The sequence below is a fragment of the Poeciliopsis prolifica genome, unplaced genomic scaffold, assembly GCF_027474105.1.
Source record: "Poeciliopsis prolifica strain line A6 unplaced genomic scaffold, Auburn_PproV2 SCAFFOLD073, whole genome shotgun sequence".
NCBI lineage: Eukaryota > Metazoa > Chordata > Actinopteri > Cyprinodontiformes > Poeciliidae > Poeciliopsis > Poeciliopsis prolifica.
This window is the reverse complement of record NW_026562448.1, coordinates 1,687,689-1,715,397: the sequence shown is the minus strand read 5'-3', so window position 1 is coordinate 1,715,397 and position 27,709 is coordinate 1,687,689. Positions and strand designations below refer to the sequence as shown.

Genomic DNA, 27,709 nt, shown 5'->3' with positions numbered 1-27,709 from the left:
GCAAAGCTAACCATGTAGCAACGCTAACCATGCAACTCTAACCATGCAATGCTAACCATGTAGCAATGCTAACCACGCAACGCTAATGATTCACTTTCTTTCAGCTCATAAGAATTCAGATGACGACCAAAGAAATTTTAATTTCACACATTTTCAAGAAACGACGAAAAAAATTTGGTGATGTCAAAAACTTGTAAATTTGTAATAAAATGGAATCACAATTTTCCTTAAAAAGACAAAAAATTAGCAGATTAGAAGAAATAAATTCTTCAGAAAATAATCACACCTCCTCTGATGTGTAAATTTATCAGATTCATCTGGATATTTTCCAAACTGCAGTTTCATTTTCTTCTTCATTAAACTGGAGAAAAGTCATAAATGAAGGTATTTGAGTGAAATAGATGCTTTTATGAGAAACAGCTGAAAGCTGGAGGTTTTATTTCTGTGAAGAAAACAGATCAGATTGTTTTTATAATCACTTTTTAAAAGACAAATCTTTGATTATTTAGTAAAGATGAACACAAGTTTCTCTTGTTTTCTTATCTAACAGCCACTAGAATATTTATGAATGAACTACGTAATAATTTTATAATTTGAAGATTACTTCAGTTAAAGGGAGGAGTTCACAAAACAACTGTTACAACCAAAAGACCTGAAGCTCTCCGTTATCATGATGTTTACAACAATGTCTTAAATGTGAGAAACTTAAACGTCACGCAAAAAATTGCAATTTGTTCCCACCTGCTGGATTTTATGGGTACTACTACTCATGCAGGCATTTAATGAAATTTGCTTTGTGAATCCAGTGCAGAAATAAAAGTTTACATCAAATCATTCTGTTTGTATATAAAATGTTTTCTCCTCTCCTGCCACATGAACAACGTTTGACCTGAGAGTCGGGAGTTTTTACATTTAGTTAGTAGAAAATATAAAACTCCTTCACATGCAATTCACCACAAACTCTTCCAATCTGCAGCCTGGAACCAATCAGCAGCCTGGAACCGATCAGCAGCCTGGAACCGATCAGCAGCCTGGAACCAATCAGCAGCCTGGAACCAATCAGCAGCCTGGAACCAATCAGCAGCCTGGAACCAATCTGCAGCCTGGAACCGATCAGCAGCCTGGAACCGATCAGCAGCCTGGAACCAATCAGCAGCCTGGAACCAATCAGCAGCCTGGAACCAATCTGCAGCCTGGAACCAATCAGCAGCCTGGAACCAATCAGCAGCGAGCTCTGCTCTGACCTCACGGCTGAAGCTGTCCTGACATCATCGCCTAAACTTTCCTTCACTCAACGCCAGCCTTCGCTGCAGCATCGTGTTGACAGCCAATTAACTGCAGAGCCACAGAGTTCCTCACGCTGACCAATAGGATGAAAGTAGCGAGGTCACATGACCTCCTCTGCAGTCTCACACGGTTTCATAACGAAGCTTCATGCTGGAGCAGAGGCTCAGAAAGAGGTGAAAAAAAGTCATTTTGGAAGAAAATTGGCTCTGCTGATGATGAACGACTGGCTCAGTTTTTAGACAAACTGACATTTTAACATCAGAGATTGAGTGAGACAGATCGTAATGAGGCAGAAGCCGAATTAAAGGCTGTGGAGTCGGAAAACCTTCCTGATGGAGGGAAAATGGAAAATCAGACAAATCCTCCGGTTTTACTCTGCAGAAATAATCTCACTAGTTGCTCAGTAATCCACTTTCAGGGACATAATTTGTTAATTTTTTATTTTAGTGCAGTTTTGGTTCAGCATCGTCACTCGTTTGTTCCTCAAAGGAGTCAAAGCAGATCGGATGAAAATCCTGAGGAACTGAAGACCAAATGAAAGACAACAGGCTTAAAACCACATTTTACGTTTAAAAAACATGAAAATGATGTTATATTAATGATGATTAATATAACATGAGGAGGGGAAGCTGTGTAAGAAGCTCCAACTCTGTAATCCAGTGAAACCAGTGGGGTCAGAGGTCACCTGACCAGTTTGTATGTTTAGATTCACATCAGAGGAGAATCTTGCAATTCATCTCAGTTCAGAAATGTGCAGCACTTTTATTTTTTATGCTAAATTTAATTTTCACATGAACTAAAACAAAAGTAGCACTTATTATTGTGTCACGAATGTTCAGAATAAATCAGCGTTTAAAGAAAACTCTGAAACCGGAGAAAGTGTTCGACCCCGTCACACAGCAGGGGGCGAAGCGTTGTCCAGCGAAGGTGAGTCACAGCGCCACACGTGACTCACCCGGCCTGCGCTGCATCCACCTGTTTGCTCCGGGCGTAGGAGGGACGGCGGTAATAACAGGAGCAGCTGCCTGTCCGCCGCGTGAGTCCGAACACCTGCGCTGTACGAGACTGTAGCGGTTCAATACGTGTGGGTGACACGGTGACAGCTCTAAAGTGCACCTGCATCACTTTCTGCTCTATTTCTGGCTCCTGTGGGAGTGAAACACGGATGTTTCTGCAAAACCGACGCTAAGAAGCTCCCAGAAACAATTCCTGCTAGAAAACAGAGACTGCATGACTTTATATCTCTGGATTAGACCACCTGAAGGTTCTCTTCCAGAGAAAACATGGATTGCTCATTTTCAGAAAAGCTAAACTCTTCTACAAAAACGATTACTGCGTATCGTCAGTCAGGTTCCTGTAAGCACCCACCATCACCCAGTAAAAAATATGAATCATTTCCTTGCATCAGAAGTGTCCAGCATAACAGTGATCAGCGGCAGGCTGAAAGATGAATCATGCGCCTCCCTGTTTAGAGGTGAAACAGTCTTACCTTCATTAGAACAGACTCGCTGAGCTTTTCTCTGTTGACGATCTTTATGGCGACCTTTTGACCTGTGACACAGTGGAGACCCAGCTTCACCAGACCTGAAACACAGACATCAAACAACTTTCACATCCAATCTGGCTCAATCAGAACGGGAAAAACTTTAATATTTCAGTCATTACATTTTAGAACAGAGCAGCAATAAACCAACCAACCAACCAACCAACCAACCAACCAACCAACCAACCAACCAACCAACCAATAACCAACCAACCAACCAACCAACCAACCAACCAACCAACCAATAAACCAACCAACCAACCAACCAACCAACCAACCAACCAACCAACAATGACCTAATCTACCAAACTACCAAGCATAAAGCAGTTCGTTTTCTTCCTTCATCTTGTGCTCGACCAATAAAATGCCTTAAACAATCAAAAGGAGGATTTATCAGAGAAGATGTTTTGGTCCAATCCTCTACTGTCAGTCCTGGTGCTTCCAGATGTTACACCTGGCATCATCTACGCCTCTGGTGTGAACACAGGAAGAGACCAACATGGATTCTTCGATGATCAGAACCTCTTAACGATTCTCCTTGGTTACCACAAACTTTGTAAAACACGCCAACACGCTTGACCTCGACTGCAATGAAAACCTGCATTCAATGATTCAAGTAAAGTCTGCATTAGGAAAAAACTCTAAGACATGTAGAGCGGATTATCTTTTACACAATATGAGACCAATATGAGACAAGCATACAAGGAAACCCTTAGAGTTGCTGTTTCTGATCAGAGTGAATGAATTGAGCTGCTGGAGCCTCCAGACAGATGAAACTGTGATAAATCTGCGTCCTTTAGCTCCCTGATCTCCTTTCTGTTGTGCACCTCTGAGAGCTCACCTGATGGAACTGTTGCAGCGTAACGCAAATGTCAACAAGCAATACTTTTATCTTAATGCGACCACAATGGCTCCATCCATCTCCATCAAAGCCCTGACACCAGGGACTGTCTCACTTTGTACTGAAGGTCTGCAGGCGGCGGAGGAAATGCCACGCCGCATATGCAGCTCTTCATTACCGCGCACGTTTCACAGGACGTCAGCCTGAAAGGTGCTTTCCGCCGCAGGCGCGGCGCTGGAAATGAGCAACGCTGAGAACAAGGGGGCATCTTGACCAGCACGGCAGCTTGGGGGGCTTTCTGTGGGCAGGTGGGGCTGGAGCCGCAGCTGGAGCCGCAGCTGGAACCGCAGCTGAAGCAGCAGCTGGAGCCGCAGCTGAAGCAGCAGCTGGAGCAGCAGCTGAAGCAGCAGCTGGAGCAGCAGCTGAAGCAGCAGCTGAAGCCGCAGCTGAAGCCGCGCTGCTCAGGAATGGCTTCATCTGCGGACCATCGGTCAGGACAAACACAGCGCCTTAACGGTTCCCACCACCAACTAAATTAGACACATTTTAAAACATATTTAAAGAAGTTTGGATCATTTACCAACTTGTATCAATAACAGCTGGAATGTAATAAATATATTGACATATTTAACACTTGAGGTACACCATCACAAACGTAAAGAGATTTAATTTCATTTGAAAACAAAAAGTTTTTGCTGCATCAAAGATCCAGCAGAAGATTTTGTTTCTTCTTCTCATTGGTTGTAGTCATGGTTTTCATAAACTCATAACTTTTCCATCATAATGTTCAGAAAGATTTCTGAAATGGATCCATCTGTCATAAATTATTGTTTCAGTCTGACAAACAACTTGAAATAAGTTATTTACAATTTAGAGCCTTTTTCACAATGTTTTACTGCTCAGAAGTATTTCAGCAGTTTCTGAATTTAAAAACTCAATGATCATTTATTCATCCCAATAATCAGTTCCTGACAGGAGTTTTATTATTTAAGGTTCTTCATGAACCTGAAGTTAAAGGAGCAAATTAAAATGGGTGTAATATTTAGGAGACATAAACCCAGAGCGGGTTTAGTGTGGATGTGTTTCCACACTCACAGACAAAAGACGGTATTTAGGGTGGAAGTTAGTGCAACATGAGTCCACTGAGAGCCGTACACAAGACTCATTTCCACTAAAAAGCCATTTATGATCTGCTGATTACCTGCAGAGTTCTGTGATTACTCCCCTGACACGCAGCTGTGTGGTTTTGTCTCAGAAGACGAGCGACGCAGCTTTGATCTTGTGCAGAATGAGAACCATAAAAATCAGTTTGGATTTGACATTTTTCAGCGCGTCTCCCAGTTATTGCAAACACAAAGCTCCAAACTGGGCCCCAAAGTGATAATCTGACATTTTCACATCTACTCAGCTTCCCTGTGCCTCTGTATTCAGCTCTGACATTTGCTGTGTGGAACAACTTTTCAGTTGTCTGGTGATTCCTGCAGCTGATAGACAAAGAACAAAGAACGTCAGAGATGAAAAACAGCTGGAAGTTACATCTGCTGTCAAAATGTCTATTAAGCAATTATACAGTACAAGCAGTGCTTGGCACACTTCTGCTGATCTGCTAATGCACTAACAGAGGAAATCGTTTTTCTGCTCTTTTGCTGTATTTGAAAATATTTAGCGCTAATTTACTTAAATCTGCGACGTTCAGTTGATTAAAGTTCAACATCGTTTTGCTTCCTGACTGCTAAGAAATCTTCAAATAGTTGGACATTTATGTTGATGCTTCCTGCTTTCTAATCTAGACAGGAAACATGCAGGAGCAAAAGAAAACAAAGAACAAACTAAACTGCTGCTCGAGGATTATGTTAGCGCTTTAGCATTAGCCTCCACTGAATGCTGTTTCTGTATTGTTAGCGCTAGCGAAGCTAATGTTTATGACTAGCACAACCAGCCTTCTGATGTCATTAAGATGTTCTCCTCAAATCTTACTAGAATTCAACTGAAACGTCTCTCAGGTGCAAAGCTGCAGCAGGTCAGCAACTGGCCGCCGTTTCAGAACAACCACAAGGTCATCAGACAAAACGGTTCTTCTCGACTGGAAAACATGAAGAGCTGCAGGCCTGATTCAGAATTAGACCTCAGAAAACACATCAGCACAAACAGCTCAACCAACCAACAGGCACGGCGGAGGACGAATGGTGATCTGGGCTCGTTTTACAGCGGCAGAACCGACTGAATTTTCACTTATCGGGTCAAACCTGAACTCTGTCACTAGAACCAAATGTGATCCAGTTCATTACAAAGACCAACAGAAACATGTTTACTGATATTTAAGTGTTTCAAACTTCAGTTCTAAGTAATTAACTCGTAATGTGACGTTATAGGAAACAGCAACAAGGTCAGCCGGGTAAATAAGTGACTGAACTGAACCGGATCAGAGGAGCAAATTGATTCAGATGTTTTATTCGGCTCAATATTAAATATCAGAGCCACAGGGAGATGAGATCCATGCATGACTGCAGCTGAAGTCACACGGGCTTTTATTGATTTCTCCTCTCCTCTAAATCAGATCAGTCCTCTCCGCTAATCAGATCGATATCACCCGACCTCTGACCTCTGCCGCCTGAACTCGCTTCTCATCCGATCCCAGGTGTTTCCGAGCCGGAGATAAAAAATGAGCCGTAAAGAGTCCATTTATCTCCGTTAATGAAAACACTTGACTAAAAGAAACACTGCAGACGTGAAACAACATGATTCACCTGAACGCCCCACAGGACGCTGCGTTCAAAGACACGGCTTTAGAAGCCTTTATCATGAATACAAACCAAAAAAACTTTGGGCTGAAAGAAAATCTGCAAACGCTCACACATGGAGTTCCCCAGGGCTGCGTTTTCTGTCAACTACAGTTTCCACCCGACCGGAACCGGGACCACAGAAAACAGAAAGTTTAGTGACAAATATTTAGCAAGAGATTCTTTGAACTATTAAAAGATAAATACAGTTATTTAAAATAAGTTCATAAATTAAAGTTTAAAAGTATTTGAGAACATTGATTCAAATGAATGAATTAAAACAGATGTTCTCCCCATTTCACCAGGTTGGGTTGTAATAAAAAGTGGAAATTAAACCATCATGATGATGTCAGAGATTTTCTGACCAACAGCAGAAAAATGCTGCTAACTCAGTAGAGTTTAAATCCCTGAACCTGTTTGGTAATCTCATTTCACTATTTCTATTTTAAAAAGCTGCTTTATGTCTGTTTAAACCTGCATTTCTCTTCCCTTTAACCTTTAGCTGCATCGTTTCCTGCTCTGTGTCGGTCCAGGTCCTGGACAGACTGAACAGATTGATCCATCCTGCTGTTACTGGGACAAGACGGCCTGGAAATGAGAGCAATGACTCTTCCTGTAAGTGAAATAAATGTTGCTGCAATAGAAGAATAATTGAACTTTAACAAGCAGGAGATCCTTTAACACAGACTCATTTGACTGAACTCGCATGTTCCTCCAGATTCCCTTTAAATAAACAACTTTTACTTTTTACCTCGTCTTAAAGAAACTGAATTTAACTGTGAGATTTATTTTATTACAAAACAATATTTTACAATAAAAGCTGAACCAAATTAGCCAGTAGCTGCAAGACAAAAACAAATGACTGAAGCTCAGGAGGCGCCGGCTCCCGCCGGCAGGAGGCGCCGGATCCCGCCGGCAGGAGGCGCCGGCTCCCGCCGGCAGGAGGCGCCGGCTCCCGCCAGCAGGAGGCGCCGGCTCCCACCAGCAGGAGGCGCCGGCTCCCACCTCCAACGCTGGAACCTTAAATGTTGCAGCGTTTTGTCCGTCTGCAGCGATCAGCGTTAGCAGCTTTCCTCCAGCCGCGGCTCCATGGAGGCGAGAACCGCAGCAGGAAGTGTCACAACGTTTCCCTCCGAGGTGTGAGGCGGCCGCCGCGCGTCGCCCGCCGTTAGCTCATCATGAATGAGCTACCGGCGGGAGAAGAGACAGGCGTCTGACCCCCAGGTGAGCTCTTCTTCTGTTTTTGGTTGATACGTTTAAAGTCTCAGAAATGATTCCTTCTCTTATGTTCAGGTCACTGGGACACGTAACCATGGAAACAAGAAGTGATGAGCGCCTCAAGATACTTGACCTCTGACCTCAAACACCAGAGGAGCCGAATACAGAGAAATGGGAGGTTTAACCAACTCTTTATCCATCATGATGGGCAAACATCAACGTCTGCCTGGCTTTCTAAAAAGGAGCGGCAAAAGCAAAGGGTGATGATTAGCAGAGCTAGCAACAGCTGATGATGTCATCCAGTGATGTCATCCAGCTGCCTGGAGGCTGAGCTGTTAGCATGCCAATGTCATGAGGCGTCATACACCAACTGTCTTCAGTCAGAAGCTTTGTCAGAGTCGTTGCAAGACTGACTGCTACTGGAGCTCCTTCCTGATCACAGGAAGGCTCCTCATCTGGAGAAAATCTCGATGGTGAAACAAGAAATAAATCCAATGCTTGTCAACGGCTTTGAGACGAAGCCTTTAAATTAAAAACACTTCAACCATCCAACATGGAGGTGGCAGCATCATGCTGTGGGACGGCATTACACAAAACGGATGTGATAAAGAAAGATTAAAGCCAATCTGCAACGTTTTTAATCTCACTGCAGGTGAAACTCGTAAATCCTCCCAGAGGAAACAAATTAAAGACATAAAACTGGATGAATTTTGGCTCATCAGAGCAAAACCTGAACCTTTCATATGAAAAATAACTTTATTTGGCCTGTCAGCTGAAAGCTGCCATTTGCTAAATCAGCTCCAGTTCTGTTTGGGTTCTGACCGGATCGCCAGGAAACACCCAGAGGAGAGTTACACCCTGAAGCCGATAAATCAGACAGATCAATAAATCCACCGCCTCGTCTTCTGGCTGGTAAACTGCAACTTGTCCTAGTAGTAAAAATAAATCAGGTTATATCTCTATTATATTTAATTAATTAGTTCCTAGAGGATTTTTATGTATTTTTGTTTCTCTTCATGAATCAAAATAGCAGTAAATAAATGTATTGGATGGGTTAGGGTTAGTGCGTCTGTTGGCTTGATGTGACCTTTGGTGTTTTAGTGAAGGTCATCATGTATCGATTATCACAGCTGAAGGAGATTTATTTTATAATTAAATAGAAATTCACCTCTGACTAATCAGACTAGAACAAAGCCACAGAAAACCTGAGGAGACCTTTATGATTTCAGAGATTTCAACTGAAATTTAATTGAAAAGGTTAAAAAATGAAGTTGTTACTGTTGTAATTTTAAAACACACGCAGACATAAGAAGAGCTTACCTGTGTTGTCAAATCAGCATATTGTGAGCGGAAAGCAGCCGTCCAATCAGCAGAGAGCATGAGGAGACAGCAGCGGTTAGATTAGGAACCAGAAATCTACCCGGTAACAGATGACAGCTGTTTGTGCTTTAATTAGGATAAATTCAGTCTGTTTTTTCATGGGACTCATTCTGATCCTGACCCACATGAGAACCAACATCCTTCCAGTCATTCTGAGCGTTTCTGTGTCAAGGTTAGCTCCGCCCCCACGACAGGAATCCCATTCAATTTATCGACTGCGATCTTTTCCTCCATCGCTCTTCCTCCAGATTCTGACAAAACCGGCTCTGCTTCCCCCTTAATGAGGTGATTAATAAACCAGCTGCATGTTTTCTGTCTGTTTCCTCATGGAAGATGAAGAGGAAGACGAGGAAGGCCAAGAAAGCAGGTCAGGCCTCGGGAGGCGGGCGAGGAGGCGGAGCTAAAGCGGCTGAGCTGAAACACTTCCTGTCTACTGACAGAGAAATAACTTACTTAAATGTTACAAACTCACCATTTATTTAACAAAAAATATCAAAGAAAAGTTCGTTTCATGAGTAAATGATCGCCACAACATGGTGGTGGCAGCATCATGCTGTGGGGATGCGTGGCACAGCAGGATGCCACGCAACGGCTCCACTGGTTAACAGAGTTAACCAGTGGAGATAAATGAAGGGCAATCCTAGAATAAAACTGTTTAGAGTAAATATTCAGTCAGAGACACAGCAGAGTGTTTCAGATATATTCATGTGTTAGAATGGCCTAGTCAAAGTCCAGATGTAAATCTGTCTGAGAATCTGCAGAAGAACTTGAAAACTGGGCGGTTTCGTGTAGAAAACCTGGACTTACAATAAAAAGTTCTTTTACAACTCAGTGGGTCTAAATATGAATGCATGCCGCACTTTTCAGATTCTTAAATAAGGAATGATGAAACCCATAAATCATCTTCCATCCACTTCACCATTCTGTGTTTCTGTCACATGAAATCCCAGAAAAACTCATTAAAGGGTCAAAGTCAGAATAACAATCAACAATAATCAACATAATATATCATATAATAATATAATCAGCATAATATAAAATAATATATCATCAGCATCGACACCATAAAGCAGAACAATATCAAACCATTTTATTTCCATTTTTACTTCAGTTTAGAAATAAAGGAATATAAGAATCAAGTTACATTTTCACAGATAATATCTGTATCAAAATGGTTCCTCCGTTGTGTGAGTCTCTCAGTAACGCGACTGTTGATGCAGAGCAGATGAGCGTCTCTGCAGCAGCTCCACATGAAGAGCCTGGAAGTTCTTCATGTGGAAACTGGAGACATCAGAGGAGCAGGACGTTCCCGACCCGCCGGAGACAAAACTAATGATGCCGTTCCTGAGCGGCGAGGCGGTAATGAACCCACCGGAGACGCCACCGACGGCCCTCACTCAGCCACATGATGAAAGCCCAGGAAAGCAGGAGGAAGAGACATTCTGAGAGGTTCGACCCGAATCCCAGACCCATGACGCAACGGCTCCGAACCGATTAGAGCAAAACCTGCTCAGCGTTTGACCTTTTACTCACGTCTCAGATAAAATGAAAGTCTGGCTGTAAAAATGTGAAACTGTTTCATCTGCTGGATGTTAAAGCCGATGAAACAGAACAGAGAGAGTTACTGATCTTCCAGAATCTTTCACGGTTCAGGAAGAAGAAGCAGATTTGTTTTACTGACTCAATGATGAGAATTTGTCAGCCGATCGTCCTCTCTGCTGCGTGACCCCGCACGTCTCCCCGCGGCCTGCAGGGGGCCCCAGTGAGCGCTCCCATCCAACCTGCTGCTAAAACAGAAGGAACCGGCTTCGCTTGCATGTTTCAAAGCTGCAATAAAAGGAGCATTAATTCTGCAGCTCAGCGTGAAGCCGCTTTGAACTCGACGAGACTAATGACTTCCTGTTTTCTCATCAGCAAACCTCCCTCAGCGACGTTCATTCACAAACCCGAGACTCTCAAAAACACCTAAAATCCTGTTTTCAGATAAAACAACGTCCTAATTCCCATCCAGATGTGTTTCTGTCAGAATCCAGGCTGTAAAAATGAACTGTTTTAAAACTGCAGCAGTGTAAAGATATAAACTTTAGAGAAAATAAAAGATAGACCAACAGTAAGCCTGTCAGTGCTTGTAGATATTTATTCATATTCAGAAAGAAAAAAGCAGGTTGTAGAAGTGTCATTAGTTTTATTGTTTTTATCAGAGACACCCTGGAGGTGATAACTGTTGCTCTGGCGCCGCCCTGCAGGTAAAAGCCTAAACCGTTTGTGTCCAGCATGTGTGGGGTCTGCAAATACCAGCTGCCCCTTTCCTAACCCCGGCCAGCGCAGGTTCACAATTAAACTTTGTTTTGTTAAACTAAACCAAGTTTTATTAGAGTTGAAAGTAATTTTAAGTAAAAACCGATTTTCAGATGATTGCTGGTCGGGTTGGGTGTGAACTGAACTCAGCTGAACCTGCTTAACCTGAAGAACACAAGATTCTTCCAGAGGAAAATCATTAAACTGAAGTTATTCCAACAGGTCCAGATGTTGACATTTAGGGAGACGTATTTATTGTATTGTTATATTTTTATGTCCTCCCTCACTCTGTCACAGAGGAACTTAATTTTGACCTAAACTAAACGTCAACCACAGGTTTTCTAAAACGCCACATCTAGATCTTCAGGTTTTAAATGAATCTGAACCAGTCATGAGTCTGGAAAGTTGAATGCTAACAGTAAACGTGATTATCTGCTCTTAAATCCAATCGGTGGCCGTTGGCCAGAAGAGTTACAATCTGAGTTTCCTAATGAGTCCCTGAACGCATCATCAGCGCCTGCAGAAGGCCCTGCTCCCCTCAGATCCACTTCTCACTTCCTGAACCCCTCAACGCTCCAGAGCTAATTAATATCCAGCAACGCTCCACCCTGTCAGACGCTAACGAGGCTGGAAGGTTTTCTCTGAGAACAGGAAGCCGAGGGAAGCAGCAGGAATCCGAACATGTGAACAAACGAACGTTCTGGATCCAGGAGGAACCGGAGCGCCGCTTCAGTCGGGAAGCAGCCAACATGCTGGCAGCTGGAATATTTAAACGAGGCTCGTTTGTTTCTAAGAGGCACCGCTGCACCACCCACTGGCCTCCACCAGGGGGCATTCAGAACAAGATGCACCAATCTGTCAACCATCCATCCATCCATCCATCCATCCATCCATCCATCCATCCATCCATCCATCCATCCATCCATCCATCCATCCATCCATCCATCCATCCATCCATCCATCCATCCATCCATCCATCCATCCATCATCCATCCATCCATCCATCCATCTCATTCTGGAGGATAAATGTTCCAGTCCAGAATGAAAAGTCTCAGAAAGTTCTGGATCCATGGACTCGTCCCTGAGGAACTCCGCTCCACAGGGGGGCGCCCTGAGGAATCCTGGCTGAACTCCTAACTGTTGAGGAGCAGACGCTCAGTTCAGGACCAGGAGGAAGTTCATGTTGTCTTCTGGTTAGCTTAGCCTCTTCTGAAATGGATGATCAGTGTCGTGATGACAATATTCGCCCAAAGTGATGACGTGTTCCTGCTTTCACTCCGACCCGACTGCTCTGCCTCGGAGGAACAAGGGAACGGTCTGATAGCCTCAAGATCCCACAGGAATAATCAGGAAAACAAGGCAGAAGGTTTTCCTGAAATCCTCCTGCAGGAGCCTGAAGATGAAACATGTTTGCTCAACGCGCCATGAAGATGATTGACTCTAATAACAGACGAGAGCAGCTTGTATTGACTGGATGCTGGATTAATATTGTCTTCTGCATTATTAACTAAATATTGACTGACTGTAGTGTCAGATGGCTCACGAATGGGAAACTTGGAATGAGGATTTGTGTCCAAAAGCTCCGGAGGAAACATGTTTACTCTTTATATCACCGCCTCAAAGTTCAAATATGTGCAGATTCAGTTTGAGAACCATCTGCACAGAGATGCAACAGACTGACAAGTTTCCAGATTTTATGCAACGTTTTGCTTAATGATGCATAAAATGGTTCCAAGAACCAAAGTGGAGGTTTTATTAATAACCTTCAGTCTGATTGCTGCTGAAGTAGAAAATAATCCCAAAGAAATTTTCTACAAGCGGAAGATCTGGAGTAAAAATGGACGGTTAGATTCCAGAAGGTTCTTCCAGGTTCTGAGGACTGAATGTTTCCTCTGGTGAGGAAACTTCAGCAGCAGCTCTGAGGTTCACTGAGCTCAGCAGGAATCCTGTGACCCAAATCCAACCTGCTGCTCCTGATTGGCTGCAGGAGGAGCAGAGGGAGGCGGCGATGGTCCTGAGGAGAGAAGGAGCTTCACTGAGCTGACTGGAGGCAGGGTCCAGTAAGCGGGTCCGCTTACTGGACGGAGACGGTTCTGGACTGAAACGTTGAGTTCGGAGGAAGCAGAAAGAGAAACAAAATGACCCGATACAGGAAACGATGCGGTTCTGGATGGTTTCATGTTTCAGATGATCAGAAAATGAACCAGCTACGGTAATCTGTGCAGGTTGAGAGTCAAACGCCTTTTTCTGTTCTCATCTCAGTTTGGTTTATTCCTGAGCGTGAAGTCAGACCGACGAGAGCCAATAGGAATCACTGAACCCGAGATCCAGTAGATTAATGAGAAACTGAACTTCTGGTGTTCAGTGGGAAGAAACTGAGCAAAAAGTAAAAAAACGGATTCAGACCAAAGTCCAGGTGAGAAATCGTCCCACGGTGGCCGACATCACCACCATGGAGCTTCCAGCAGGCGGGATGCTTCAGCATGGGAACACACACACACACACACACACACACACACACACACACACACACACACACACGCGCACACGCAGACACACAGACACACACACGCACGCAGACACACACACACACAACACCACACACAGACACACACACAGAACACCACAAGACACACACACACACAGACACACACACACACACACACACACGCAGACACACACACACACGCGACACACACACACAGACACCACACACACGCAGACACACAGACACACACACACACGCAGACACACACACACACACACGCAGACACACACACACACGCAGACACGCACACACACACACACACACACAGACACAGACACACACACACGCAGACACACACACACACACACACCCACGCACACGCAACACACAGACACACACACACACAGACACACACACACCAGACACACACACACGCAGACACACACACAGACACACACGCACACACACACCACACACACACGCAGACACCAGACACACACACACACGCACACACACACGCAGACACACAGACACACACACACACACGCAGACACACAGACACACACACACACGCAGACACACACACACACACACACCCACACACACACACACACACACACACACACACACACACACACACACACACACACACACACACCTCGGGCCATTAAAGGCGTGGAGTGTGTTGACACGCTGCAGCTCCCCAAGGCCACAGACCTGCTGAGTCCAACATCTGTTCAGATTCCGGCGCTCGGCCAGCGTGTCCCTGAAGGTGTGTGTGTGTTTGTTGGTGTGTTTGTTGGTGTGTGTGTTTGTTGGTGTGTGTGTTGGTGTGTGTGTGTTTGTTGAAGTGATAGTCGACACCAGCGCAGCTCTTTAAACACACACTGTCAGTGTGACAGCAGTGTGTCGACAAGCAGCACACAGATCAATCAATACAACACAACCATATCAATAATAATCAGATTCAGGGGCGGGCTAAAGCTCACCTGATGAAGCTGATTGGCCTCTTCTCTCTCAGGCATGATATTTAATCAGCTTTCTGAAAGAGTTTTCATGTAAAATTACATATTTTATCAGATTATCAGGCGGATAAAACTGGGATTAATAATCCTGATCATATTCTGGGGCAGGATTAAACACAACAGAACTTTTTCTTGTTGGTCTTGGTTGTGTAATAACTGGTTCTTTTCCTCGGCTCTGAGTGGATCAGGCATACGTTGTGTAAATTATGAATAGATGCCATTTATCTTTTAAAGTGAGCCGACAGCTCTGACCTTTTAGGAGCGCGGCGTTTATATAACCCGACTCTCAGCTCACTTCTTCATATCAACGTTTCCACCGACACAGATCAACACGCCGGACACGTTTCCAGCTTAAATATTCATCTTACTCTGGATCAAGCAGAGAAAGGCAACAACCCGATGTTTCTAATGACGTCTCTGCTTGTTCTGACATAAAAACCAGAGAGCATGAAGGAATGAAAGGCAGCATGGAGGAGTACAGCCCAGCAGAGCATTCCCCACTCAGCTGCACGCTCCTCCATTAGTGTCTGCAGGCTGCAGGTGATTCCTCTGCTCCCTCGTCCCGTCTTCAGAAACCCTCTGCTATTTTTAGCTCCCTATGTCACGCACACACACACACACACACACACACACACACACACACACACACACACACACACACACACACACACACACACACACACCCTCTCAGACCCAAAGCTCAGCTGGAGGTTTTTCTCTCAAACGTTTCCTCGTCTTCACTCTGTCTCTGCTGGAGACGCGAATCTTTCGCTTCTGCAGAAAAGCCTCCATGTTGCCGAACGGTTTGGAGGGCAGCGTGAGATTTTAAACCGACTGTCCACATTTTATCAAGATAAAAATGAACAATCATGATGCAGCTCAGCAGCTGATCCAGAAGTTTTTCCTCCCAGAAACTAAACGATGTTTTCAGACTGAAGGAGTAATGAGTTCAGGTGGAGCAGATCCGTCAGGACTGGCGCTCCGTTCACACAGCAGCTCTATATCATTGATCTTTGTTTTTCTCTTCATCCTCCTGAATAAATCAGACTTCTGTCTAAACCAAGTCAAGCCGCATACGCAGAAGAGGAACGCTGATGTCACAGCGGCGCTCCGTCGATAATAATGGCGGCAGCGTCACTGGACGGGTCTTAAAGTTCTTCACAACTGGAGCCGCCAGCCTGATCACATGATCAGAATCAGCTTCAGTCGTTGTTTGAGTCCAGATTTACCGTCTGACTTCTTCTGGTGCAGAATGACGAGCACGTCTCACATCGATGATGTAAAAGTCAGATAAAAGGCGACGGATCAGACGGTCTCTGATTCACACGCTGAAGAGGGAAAAACTGGATCAGGACTGAACCGACAGGACAGAATAAAACCGTTTGTCGGCTCTGTGGACGTAGCCGTCACCTGCAGTCAGAGGCTTCTTGGGATGTAATGCAGCACTGACAGCTACAGGAAATCCATCCTGCCCACAGCGCCACCATGATGACGAAGTGTGAAACTGATTTAACTCTGCAGGAAGTTTCACTAAATGCATGAAATGATGCAGTAAAAAATAAACTGCAAGATTTCTGCAATATGTAAATAGTTTTGTTTCAATGAATCAAATATTAATTAAATACAAAAACATTAAAAATAGAAAAATCTGAACACAACCCTCTTCCAGTCGCTCCAGAAACCAGTAGATACTGGCCTCTAACTGGTCGTCTCAAAGACGAAGCCGAAACATTTACTGGTTGGATTTTTCCTCCAGTCAGAGGAAATCTGTCCCGGTCCGAGCAGGCCGGGCCGGGTCGGGCCGGGCCGGGTCGGGCCGGGTCGGGTTGGGCCAGGACAGCCCGGGCCGGTCCAGATGAGGAGCTTTTCTCACTTCCTCATCTCTGGGAATGACGATCGATTCTGATCTGATTGGTGGAGCAGCGAAGGAGGAAAGAAGCGACGCGCTGCCACTTTAACTCAATGAGCCCACGAGACGGAGAAGGATGGAGCAGCGAGGATGAGGAGGATGAGGAGGATGAGGAGGATGAGGATGACTCACATCACAAGACTCCATTAGTTTGAACGCGAGGAGGCCGAGGGGGCGGAGCTACGCAGCTGTGACTCACAGTGGGAGGAGCTTCCCACTAGTTCGATGAACCAACTCATCAAAACAGAAGAAAAGAAATTAAAGAACAGAAATTCATAAATAACAAACATGGCTGCCCAGAGCTGCATATCTTAGGACCTGATTTATGAGTCGGTGAGCTCTTTGGGCCGGCGCCGTCGCTTTAACTCACCATTAACAGAAAATACAGCCGTTTTCTGGACCAGGGAGAGAAAGGCCTGCGCCGCTTTAACAGCCAACTGTAACTTTAACTCTTCCAAACCAAAACACACGTCTTAAATCCATGTGGAGAAAATAAGCAGATTGAGAAAATATCTGAAGCTCTCCACACCAAACCAGTGCAATGAGTGAAAACCCAGAGACTGTTTCCGTCTGCTTCAGGTTGTGACTGGAAAAGGTTTTAAAATGATCATTTAAAGAATTATGTTTGATCATCAGATTGTTTCCTGGCATTTTGATGTTTGTTTTATTTTAAACTGTATGCAGAAGACTTCAACTTGTTAAATTAAATAATAATACTAATAAAGTGCAGCTAATGTTGAAAATAACAGCAGACACAGAAAAGCAGTAAGTTCACCACAGAGGTCTAAAAACCTGTCGTGTTTTTTCTCTGCAAATGTTTCTCTGATTTTAATTCTTCAAAGAAAAAGTTGCTCAATGATCCGTTTCATATTTTTTGCTGCTGGTTTAGGAAAATAAAAATTCAAAGCAGTGGGAATCTGAGGCAGATTTGCACTTTGCTGCCGGCGTCTCCCTCCTCCACGCTCTCTGACCGCTGCATGCAAATGAACGGCCATAAATCCTGACGCTCCCTTTGGGAGCGGAGAGGAGGATTAAAGGGATGGAAAGAAAGGAAAGAGGATAAAGACTGAAAGGAGGAGGAGGTAAGGAACGACTAATTATTTTATTTAATCTCATAAAAGTGATGATAGAAATAAAACCTGAGTCACAGGATCATCCGAACTCAGCGAGACGAATCCTCAACCAGGAAGGATGAGAAGATCTGCAGATTCCACAACTTCAGCTCAAACCAGCAGCTGACTGGTTAAACTGGGACAGTTTGGTGTCCCAACAGGACAACGATCCCAACACTCCGACCTCAACGCTAAACTCAAAGCTGCTTCACAACATAATGACTAAAACCATAAGCCTGCTGGAGATAGATTCTGCTGACGTCAGCAAATTACATTCAACAATGAGTTTTAATCAGAACATAACCGAAGCCACAGGAAGTAAAGGTTAAATGGACAGGAAGTGAAGGTTAATGAACAGGAAGTGAACGTTAAATGAATAGGAAGTGAAGGTTAAATAAACAGGAAGTGAAGGTTAAATGGACAGGAAGTGAAGGTTAAATGAACAGGAAGTGAACGTTAAATGAACAGGAAGTGAAGGTTAAATGAACAGGAAGTGAACGTTAAATGGACAGGAAGTGAAGGTTAAATGGACAGGAAGTGAAGGTTAAATGAACAGGAAGTGAACGTTAAATGGACAGGAAGTGAACGTTAAATGGACAGGAAGTGAAGGTTAAATGAATAGGAAGTGAACGTTAAATGGACAGGAAGTGAAGGTTAAATGGACAGGAAGTGAAGGTTAAATGAACAGGAAGTGAACGTTAAATGAATAGAAAGTGAACGTTAAATGGACAGGAAGTGAAGGTTAAATGAACAGGAAGTGAACAGTAAATGAACAGGAAGTGAAGGTTAAATGAACAGGAAGTGAATATTAAATGAACAGGAAGTGAACATTAAGTGAACAGGAAGTGAACAGTAAATGAACAGGAAGTGAGTATTAAATGAACAGGAAGTGAATATTAAATGAACAGGAAGTGAATATTAAATGAACAGGAAGTGAACAGTAAATGAACAGAAAGTGAACATTAAGTGAACAGTAAATGAACAGGAAGTGAATTTTAAATGAACAGAAAGTGAACATTATGTGAACAGTAAATGAACAGGAAGACTAGCAGGTTATGGATTAATTGTTGTTTTTTCATGTAAATATTCTTTGGTTTAATAAAATATCTTTAACGCCGTTGCTTTCAGCAGGAACTAGAAATATTCCAGGATGGAGAAACATTGTCATGGTTTGTTGTCGACAGCAGACATTAAATATGATCATGATGCCTTCATGCCCTCAGGAAATGTCAAATCAGAGGCCAGACATCAAAGCTCGGCGCCGGCCGGGACGCTGACACCCGGGACGCTGACGCCCGTCTCCGTCCTCAGCGCCTCGTCTTCCAGGGACGTTAGCGTACCCAGAGGTCTGTTGTCTCTGTTCAGTCAAAACAACAGATGATGTCAGAGCGACTCATTAAACAAAACGTCAGAATCAGGAACAGAAACCTGCGGCAGACACGACGATGTGACTGCAGACGTTTTCTTTAAAGTGTCAACTCTGCCTCCAGCTGAGAAACAAAGCCTGACGACTGGAGCAGCGATGAGCTCATCCCTCTCCTCCTCTTCCTCCTCTTCCTCCTGCTTCCACCTTTATTATCCAGGCCTAAAAAAAGACGCCCCTCCTCCTGTTCTCATCTGATCTGCCATTATCAGGACGGCCGACGGGCCTCAGTCTGAACAGAACAAACGTTCTGATCCGGCTGCTGGATGCGCTGTCCTCCTCCAGAGGCGGACGACTCAGAGACGACTCAGAGACATCCTCGACTCGCCGGCTTGTGAAAACAGCTGATAACGTTTGGATCATCCAGGATTTAATGACTGAAAACGGGCAGAAATCTGCCATCAGAACTAAAAGCTCTAATATTTTTCTGTCTATAAAATCATCATTACATCATCGACATCAAACAGTCAAACCATCGTTTCTCTGTGAATAATCTAATTCATGCCAATAATCCATCCATAACAACAGGAGACAAAACAAGACAAAGCTTTAAATCTGGAGCTGCTCGGTTACTTTTCTCTGAGCTTCTGGAAAAGTCCAGAATATTTACAGACTTTGTGATTTTTCATCGTTCGAACATTTTCTTCCTGACTGAACAGATCAAATCACTTGTTAATTTGGGTAAAATAGATTTTAAAGCTAGAAAATCTTCTTTAGTGAATGATCAAACCTGGATTTTTCAGGTTTATTGTTCAGATTTTATCTTAAAATGTGTTATTAATGATGCGAAATCATTAATAACACAGAGAATACCAGAGAAGACAGGCGTCCCTCAGGGCTCCTTCCTGTTCTGCTTTTGGTCCGACTGTTTGCTGATGATGTGGTTTTATATGTACAACCTGCATAAAGCCACAGCTGCTGCCATGTAGTTCAAACCTGTCAGTAAATATTTTAGACATGCGCTACAGAAAGGCACATTTTTTCTGTGGAGTCACATTCTGTGGAAAAACTTGTGAATCCTGAACCCTGACTTCCTGTCTGGGTTAAATATTGAGGAAACTATTTGAAGACTAACGATTCCTTGAATGATTCGAGTTCCTCGATTAAATGATCTGCCTCGAAGCTTCGCTAAGTTAAGCTTTATTATTTAGTGAGCCATGTTCCGGCCGGGCGCTGCAGTTGTTGCTCAGCGCTGCAGTTGTTGCGCAGCGCTGCAGTTGTTGATGAAAGCTAAGTGGATTTCACTAGTTGATGATGATATCCAGGATTTTATCGTTTTTTGGGAGACCAATAAGCATCTTTAACATTTCTGCAGCTGCTGCCTGGTGCTGCTTCAGTCCAACTTACTGTAAATAATATGGCTGGGAATATTTTATGAATTCACAATTTCATGTGAAACCAGTTTGGTGGCGTACCGAGATTAACTTTCCAAACCTCGGTTTGGACTTTTGCTAAAAAGACGTCACCACTTGGCAAATAGAAAATTTGTTGAATGTTTTAAAACTGATTTTGGGACGTAGTCAAAGTAAAATGAGAATTACAATTTTCTGTGAACACATATTTGGACACTGAGAGTAAAGGAGTAACTTTTCTCTCTTTGTTTGTGTTGAACCCTCGAACCCCGTCTGGGTTTATGGCCTTATAATAAACCATGTCGGCGTTCAGGATGAGCAGCAGCAGCTTTTTAACCTTCTAATAACACACATCTCATGTCAACAGTAATAAACATCGAGCCTCAAAGGAACTGAAATTTACCAACAAATCATCATTTAGAGAAATAAAAGCAGCAGCACATATTGGATTATGTGAGTCTGTCCTCTTGTAACACTTCAATTCATTTGGGAGAGAAGTTATCCAAAGGTCACGGAGCTATTTTTCTTTTATTAAATGTCTCAATCAAATTGAATCTCCAGACGCTGACATTTAAAGCCCAGCAGCTTGTTTAGCTCTGCTGTGTTCAGAGGAGCTTTATTGGGCTCTGCAGAAAGAAACCAACAAATATCCAGAGGAAAACCTCTGATGACTGAATACTGGCTCAAAACAAAGGATGGGGGAGCAGGGGATTCTGGGAGATGAAGTTTTGTTTCTTTTTGCTCATTAGAAAGGACAAACAAAAGCTCATCCAAATCCGCGATGAGACGCAGAGCAGTGAATGAAGGACAGATGGGCTCCGGGAAACATCCCATCCCCCAAAACACACACACACACACACACACACACACACACACACACACACACACACCACACACACACACACACACACACACACACACACACACACACAGCGGCGTCCTGTTCGTACCCAGCCTCCCTGCACTGATTGGTTTTCAAAGCGTTCATTCAACTCACAGGCAGATAATGGAGCGCCACAACATTCATCTTAACCTACTTTACAGCAATAATCTACATAAACACTCCGCCGTCCCAAAGGACAGGAAACGCAGAAGACGAGTTACGTTTCCGAGGCTGAAGCGGACCGGGCGCGTTTCTATGTTTCCAGACGGATCCGTTCGGGGTTCTGTGCTCCAGAGAGTCACAGCAGATCACAGAGATCCTGGAGGTCGCCGTTACTTCAGAGGTTAAATCAGGAGGCGCCGCCGCTGTGGGTGCTGCCGCCGCTGTGGGTGCTGCCGCCGCGGGCGCCAGCGTCTCTCTGAGCGCTGAAGGTTAGAGGAGGAGAGGGCATGCGGCCCAGTTCCTGCAGACGGTTCTGCTTCAGCACCACGGACAGCTCCGGCTGCACTGCAGGACCATCTAGAGAACCCGACCACCGCAGCTTCTAACACCAAAACGACCCAAATGTCTCTTCCAGTCCAGCTCAGAGAGCTCGGCAGTTCCAGGACATTTTCATACATTTTTTCCTCTAGTTGCTCCAAGAAGTAAACTTTTTGATACAATATCCTTTCAGAGGAAATAATGTCAAAATCAAGAAATATTTACGCAAATTTAAGCCTTTTTAGGCAGCTACCCCCACAACCCGACCCCACATCGGATGGATGGGATGGATGGATGGATGGATGTTTAAGCAAATTTAAATAAAATGCTTAAACTTTATAAAACGTAAACTAACTGGTCTTGAGGAATCCCAGATTTAATTTTTATGGGCCTATATTTGAAATTAAAGTGCAGATCCGACCCAAAGGCTGAAAGAAGAGAGAAACAGGAACCTGAAATTATTTTATGAACAAAAGAAAAGTAACAGCGCATCACTTTCTCATGTCCTGCTTTAAAATGATTTAATTTGAACAACAGAGTTAAAATCTGTTCATCTAAACGGATACAAACTTAATGTGAAGAAATCCTACACAGGTCTCACTCCATCTTTTGTTCACCAAGCCGTCTCTGTGTGTGTGTGTGAGTCCAGCAGCCGTTGTATCGGCTCACCAACATGGAGGCGCTCGCCGCCAGAAGCTCTCCAAAACAAGCAGCGCTGCAAACCTGTCTGAAGCCGGCAGCGCGGATCCGGAGGAACTTCAGCAGCCATCAGTTGTTCTGCTGACATAACTGGGTTTCTACTGACGAGCGAGAAATTCAGCTGGAAAAAAGTGGGACACACCAACCGCTGCTAATCTGCTTTATGCTCCACAGCCCTTCACTTCCATCAGCTTAATGCTACAAAAGTATTGGTTTTACACTGCAGGCTTCCAAAGGGCATTTTATTTCATGTCTGAGAAGATGCAGCTTGTTTCTGCATAATTCAATAAAATCCACTTCCGGAGGAGACAAAGAGATTCCCTGAAGCCCAAGCAGGAAGTGATGGGAAAGTGGAGCAGGACTTCATTCGCAGCGTGATGAGGGGCTTTATGAGGAAGGGGCTTTGGGAGCTTTCAGAGCTGCTGCTGCTGCTGCAGACGCTGCAGATGCATCCGTGGAGGTGGTGGCAGCCAAGCCGGTGGGGGGGAGGGGTCCAGGGGGTTAAGCTGTCATTGCTCCACATCCAGCAGCTCAGGAATACACGGCTGGATGGAAAAGGGAAGCGGGAATAAGGTTAGAGGGCTTGATCCCAATCCAATCCCTCTTTGTGTAAAGGCTGAAACAAAACAAATCCTCAATAAAAACAAAGATCCTCCATCCTGGCCTCTTTAGTTACCCCAGCTGCCCCCTCCACCCCCGCTCTGGGTAATCCCTGAAAAGCCGAGCAGAACCGTCAGGAAGATGATTCTGGGATTGATCCGTCCGAGATGTCCGCTGGGAATATCATCATATCACAGCAAAGAAATTTCCTTTTCCAACTGGAATGGATGTTGATCCCTAACTGGCTGCTAGGCGACACCAGAAAATAGAACTGGAACCAGAACCGGGACCAGAAACAGAACCGGAGCCAGAACCAGAACTGGAACCAGAACCGGAACCAGAAACAGAACCGGAGCCAGAACCAGAACTGGAACCAGAACCGGAACCAGAACCGGGACCAGAAACAGAACCTAACGCAAACCGAGTTCTACCTGGAGCTCATCAGGTTTTCATTCTGACAGACGTCCAGATTTCTATGATTTAACTTTGACTGTTTTTAACATTCAGTTTAACCAATAAGCTGCAGATCGGCCCAGTCAAAGTTCCGGCTTTAGCTGATGGTTTTAAAGAAGGAAAATGTTGAAATAAAGTCCAACATTTTGCATAAGATATTTAAAACCAATTTATAAAAGTGATGAAATGCAAAGCTTTGTGAAGAAAATGAGGCTCTGATCAATTATTTTAAAAGTTTTTTTTATTGTGTCACATATTTAATAAAACATGAAAAATAAAAATCTCCAATCAACTGGTTGCAAAACGTGAAACATCATCATTCAGAGTCTGTTCAGAAGCTCAGGATTATTTTCATCATATTTAAAGTCACAGTTTGCAGAAGGTTTATCAAGGGTCAAAATGACCTTCAGAAAAGGTACCATCAGGATGAGGAGATGAAATGGTAAACCGATTCATGGTTGGTGTGTTTTAGATTTGGATCGGTTTCAGTGAATAAAATAACCAGGCAGAACCGAAGCCTGGATAGATTCAGATGTACAACATTAGAACAATTCAGAAACTTCAGATTTAACACTGTCTGTTCAGCACAGGGCCACTGCCCCCCGGGGCCCCTGTTTAGAACCGCCCAGGGATGGATGTATGCAGCCAAATTAAATCAATCAAAAACTTTAAAAAGTTCAACTCTGGTCATAATCCATGAAGTTTTTCTTGCTCTGACGTTTGTTTCAGATGTTTTTGTGGGTCTGGATCAACTCCAGGCTGGATGTTTTCCTCTGATGACTGCAGCGCCCGTCATGCACGCCAGACGAATATTAACGAGTCTGTTGGGCTGACAGGAAGCGACAGATTCGAGCCTCGGACTGCAGGAGACGCGCTGCTGACGTCAGAACAGAATCCCGGAGCGGAATGGCAGATTTAATAAAAACCAGGAGTGAAAACCAGGAGTGAAGTAGCAGAACAGCAGCGCCGGTTTATCTGCATGTGGGACGGAGAGGTGAAGCACGGCCCCCTGCTGTGAGAGCTAACAGCCTGCAGCCGCTTCATGCTAACAGCACCGCTAGCAAAACACACAGCAGCTGTTCCAGCGGTTGGGCCGCCTCCCTCCCATTCAGTTATTACCTCTGGAAAATAGACACCAGGCTGACCTCTGACCTCAACCTTCACAGCCACATAAAGATGGCTCCATTGTCGGCCTTCTATCACCTGAGGAACTGGAGGACGAATGACCCAATAAGATCAGTGTATTGATCCTCAGTGATATTGATTCCTGCAGCAGGTCTGACTAAAAACAATAAAATGCTGCTGCTGGAGTTCTGACTAAAACCAGGAGGACAGAGAACCACCCGCTTCCAAATCCTTCACTGAGAGAAGAGATTAAAGATCTCCAGACCTCTCATGTTCTGGTTCTGGAAGCATCCAGAACCAGAACCAAGCACAGAGAGGCAGCACTCAGACTCTAATTGAAGAACAGCTGAAACCCTGAGTTTCCATCCAGACTAAAACCTTTTTATTGTGCCGTTTCTGTTCACCAGCATCATAATATTCTCACCCTGACACGGCGTTTAAGGGTCAGAGGTCAACAGGAGGCTCTGTTTTCATAACTGTTAGAAATATCACTGATGCTTTAATTAGTTTTGTTGAATTAGCATCAATCAGAAATAATCTATTTAAAATGTCGAGTGAAACACGTGTTTCTATTTTAATGAAAATTATTATTATTGTTATTTTCACACCTGTGAGAATTTTTCTGGAGAAATCTCAGCTGGAAACGAATATGTGGATGAAACTCTCTAATCCGTTTATTTCATAATTATCTAAATGACTTTAAATCCCAGACTGGTTTCCAGCAGCACCTTCATGATGGTCATTTATTCGTCTCATTCTGAACTCGGCTGTAATCTCATTTTATCAGGATCTCAGGTGGATGCCGTCTTTATTGCTGCCTGAAGCGGGAACCCGTCCAGACCGGGTCCGGTTGGCATTTCCTCCAAGTTGTTTGGGGATTGAAGATGAAACCATCAGAGAACAAGAAATAAAGCGGCTTTCTGCACGTGAACAGCTGCAGCTCTGGGAGTGGGGAACCTGCAGCCTGCAGCAGCAGCATGCAGCCGCTGCAGCAGCATGCAGCCGCTGCAGCTCCGGGGAAGACGCTCCGACTGAGAATAAGGCATTACTTATTCATCAGAGATGCATGACTGTGGGACGGCTGCTGGAGCCGCGGGGCGTCTGTGACGATGAAGACCGGAGGATTTTAATAACACTGCAATGTGATCTGATACAAGACAAAGGAAGAAAAACGGTGAAACTTCATGAAACGACGGCGTTTAGAGGGAAAAACGGCGTCTTAAATCTAAAGAGTGAAGAACCTTCAGCAGTCGCCTGAAGGCAAAACGTTTCATTAGTGACTAGAATACGACTTTAGACCTGTGATTAACGGCTTCATGAAGGTAGAGAGCAAACCAGTGGAACAACCAGTATCATCAGTTAGAATGGACTGGGAATGACTGGTATCCATCTACACTACAGCTGAATGATTATAATGCAAATTTATGATCAAATCACTGGATCTAATTTATCTAAAATGCAAAGAAATACTTGGACTAAACACTGGCTGGCTGTGACATTACCCTGGTTTTATGCCTCTAATTAACTCACAGAAAATGATCTTAGTTCAACACTAAATGGAAATTAAATCTGGTGACTCATATGACAACATGTCCAGCTGCTAACAGATCCTTCTCCAGGGAGCAGAGACGATATTCCTGGATCACACCTTCAGCTAATCCACCTCGTTTGCTTTTGCTGCTCCTCTTGAAATCCAGTCCAGAAATGAAAAGGCTCATAATATCTAAAAGCTGTTCAGCTATGAGCTTCATCTCAGGTTAACATCTCAGTTTTTATATGAACTGCAGTGATAATAAAACTTTCTGATTCTGCAATAAGAATAATTGTTGCTTTTAGGTTAAAATACACATTTGTGATCCAAAACGTTTCATGCAGACCAGCAAGCAGCCTGTTGGCACCAAGTCCCTCCACCTCCCAGCCAATCACAATCAATGTGAATCAATATTCATCGAGATATTTACTACTGCACAGCCTCAACAGAACCATGTGTTTAAAATATCTGAGCTTGATGATTTTCTGAGACAATGAGCCAAAAGCATCAATAAATCATTTTGTTGTAAATGATTTATTGAGTCTACAAACAGCATGAATCCTTGTTGTTTAAACTCAGAGCTCTCCTCTTCCTGTCCTCTGATTGGCTGGAAAAGCCTCTGTTATGATCTGTATTCATGTGAAGAGAGTTCAGAACCGGCGCCGGGCCTCCACCAGGCTCTGGTATCTGCCTGGAGAGCTTCCAGCTGAGAGGAAATGAAGGAAGTCTGCGGGGGGCGGCGGGTCTGCCGGCAGCCTGCAGGCGGATAAACGCCCATTAGGTTGTTCCAACACGCCGCCGCCACGCTCACTCAGCGTTTTCCCGCCGCCCGCAGCAGCAGCAGCAGCAGCAGCGGCGGCAGCAGCAGCAGGTCTGACCTTCACACACCGACCTGATCCGTTCACCGCTTCAGCAGCGCTCAGGTCCGGGAGCAGCAGGTGTTTGAGACAGAACCAACATGGACTCAACACGGAAAAATGTGGAAATAGAATAAATAGTTGATGATTTATTGGCACTTGAGGGCATGAAATGATTATTCCTCATTACTAAATAATTTAAATCTCATTTTCTTGATTAATTGATGTGGTTTTATAGAAACATTTTGTTTCACTGTGACGTCTGGTATTGATGCCCATTTTACCTCATATTTCATTCAACATTCATAAACTGATGAATAATGAATATTTGCATTTATTTCTTCGCATTAAGTTTCATGAATCCAAAAAAAATATTCCAATAAAAACCCAGAAAACATTCATGAAATGTTTCAACAGAATGAATC

General features: G+C 44.1%; 1 pseudogene; it reads right to left on the bottom strand.

Moving 5' to 3' along the window:
• The window catches only part of LOC129352170 (serine/threonine-protein kinase BRSK2-like), an 88,565-nt pseudogene that overhangs the window by 32,649 nt on the left and 28,207 nt on the right, over positions 1 to 27,709 (bottom strand).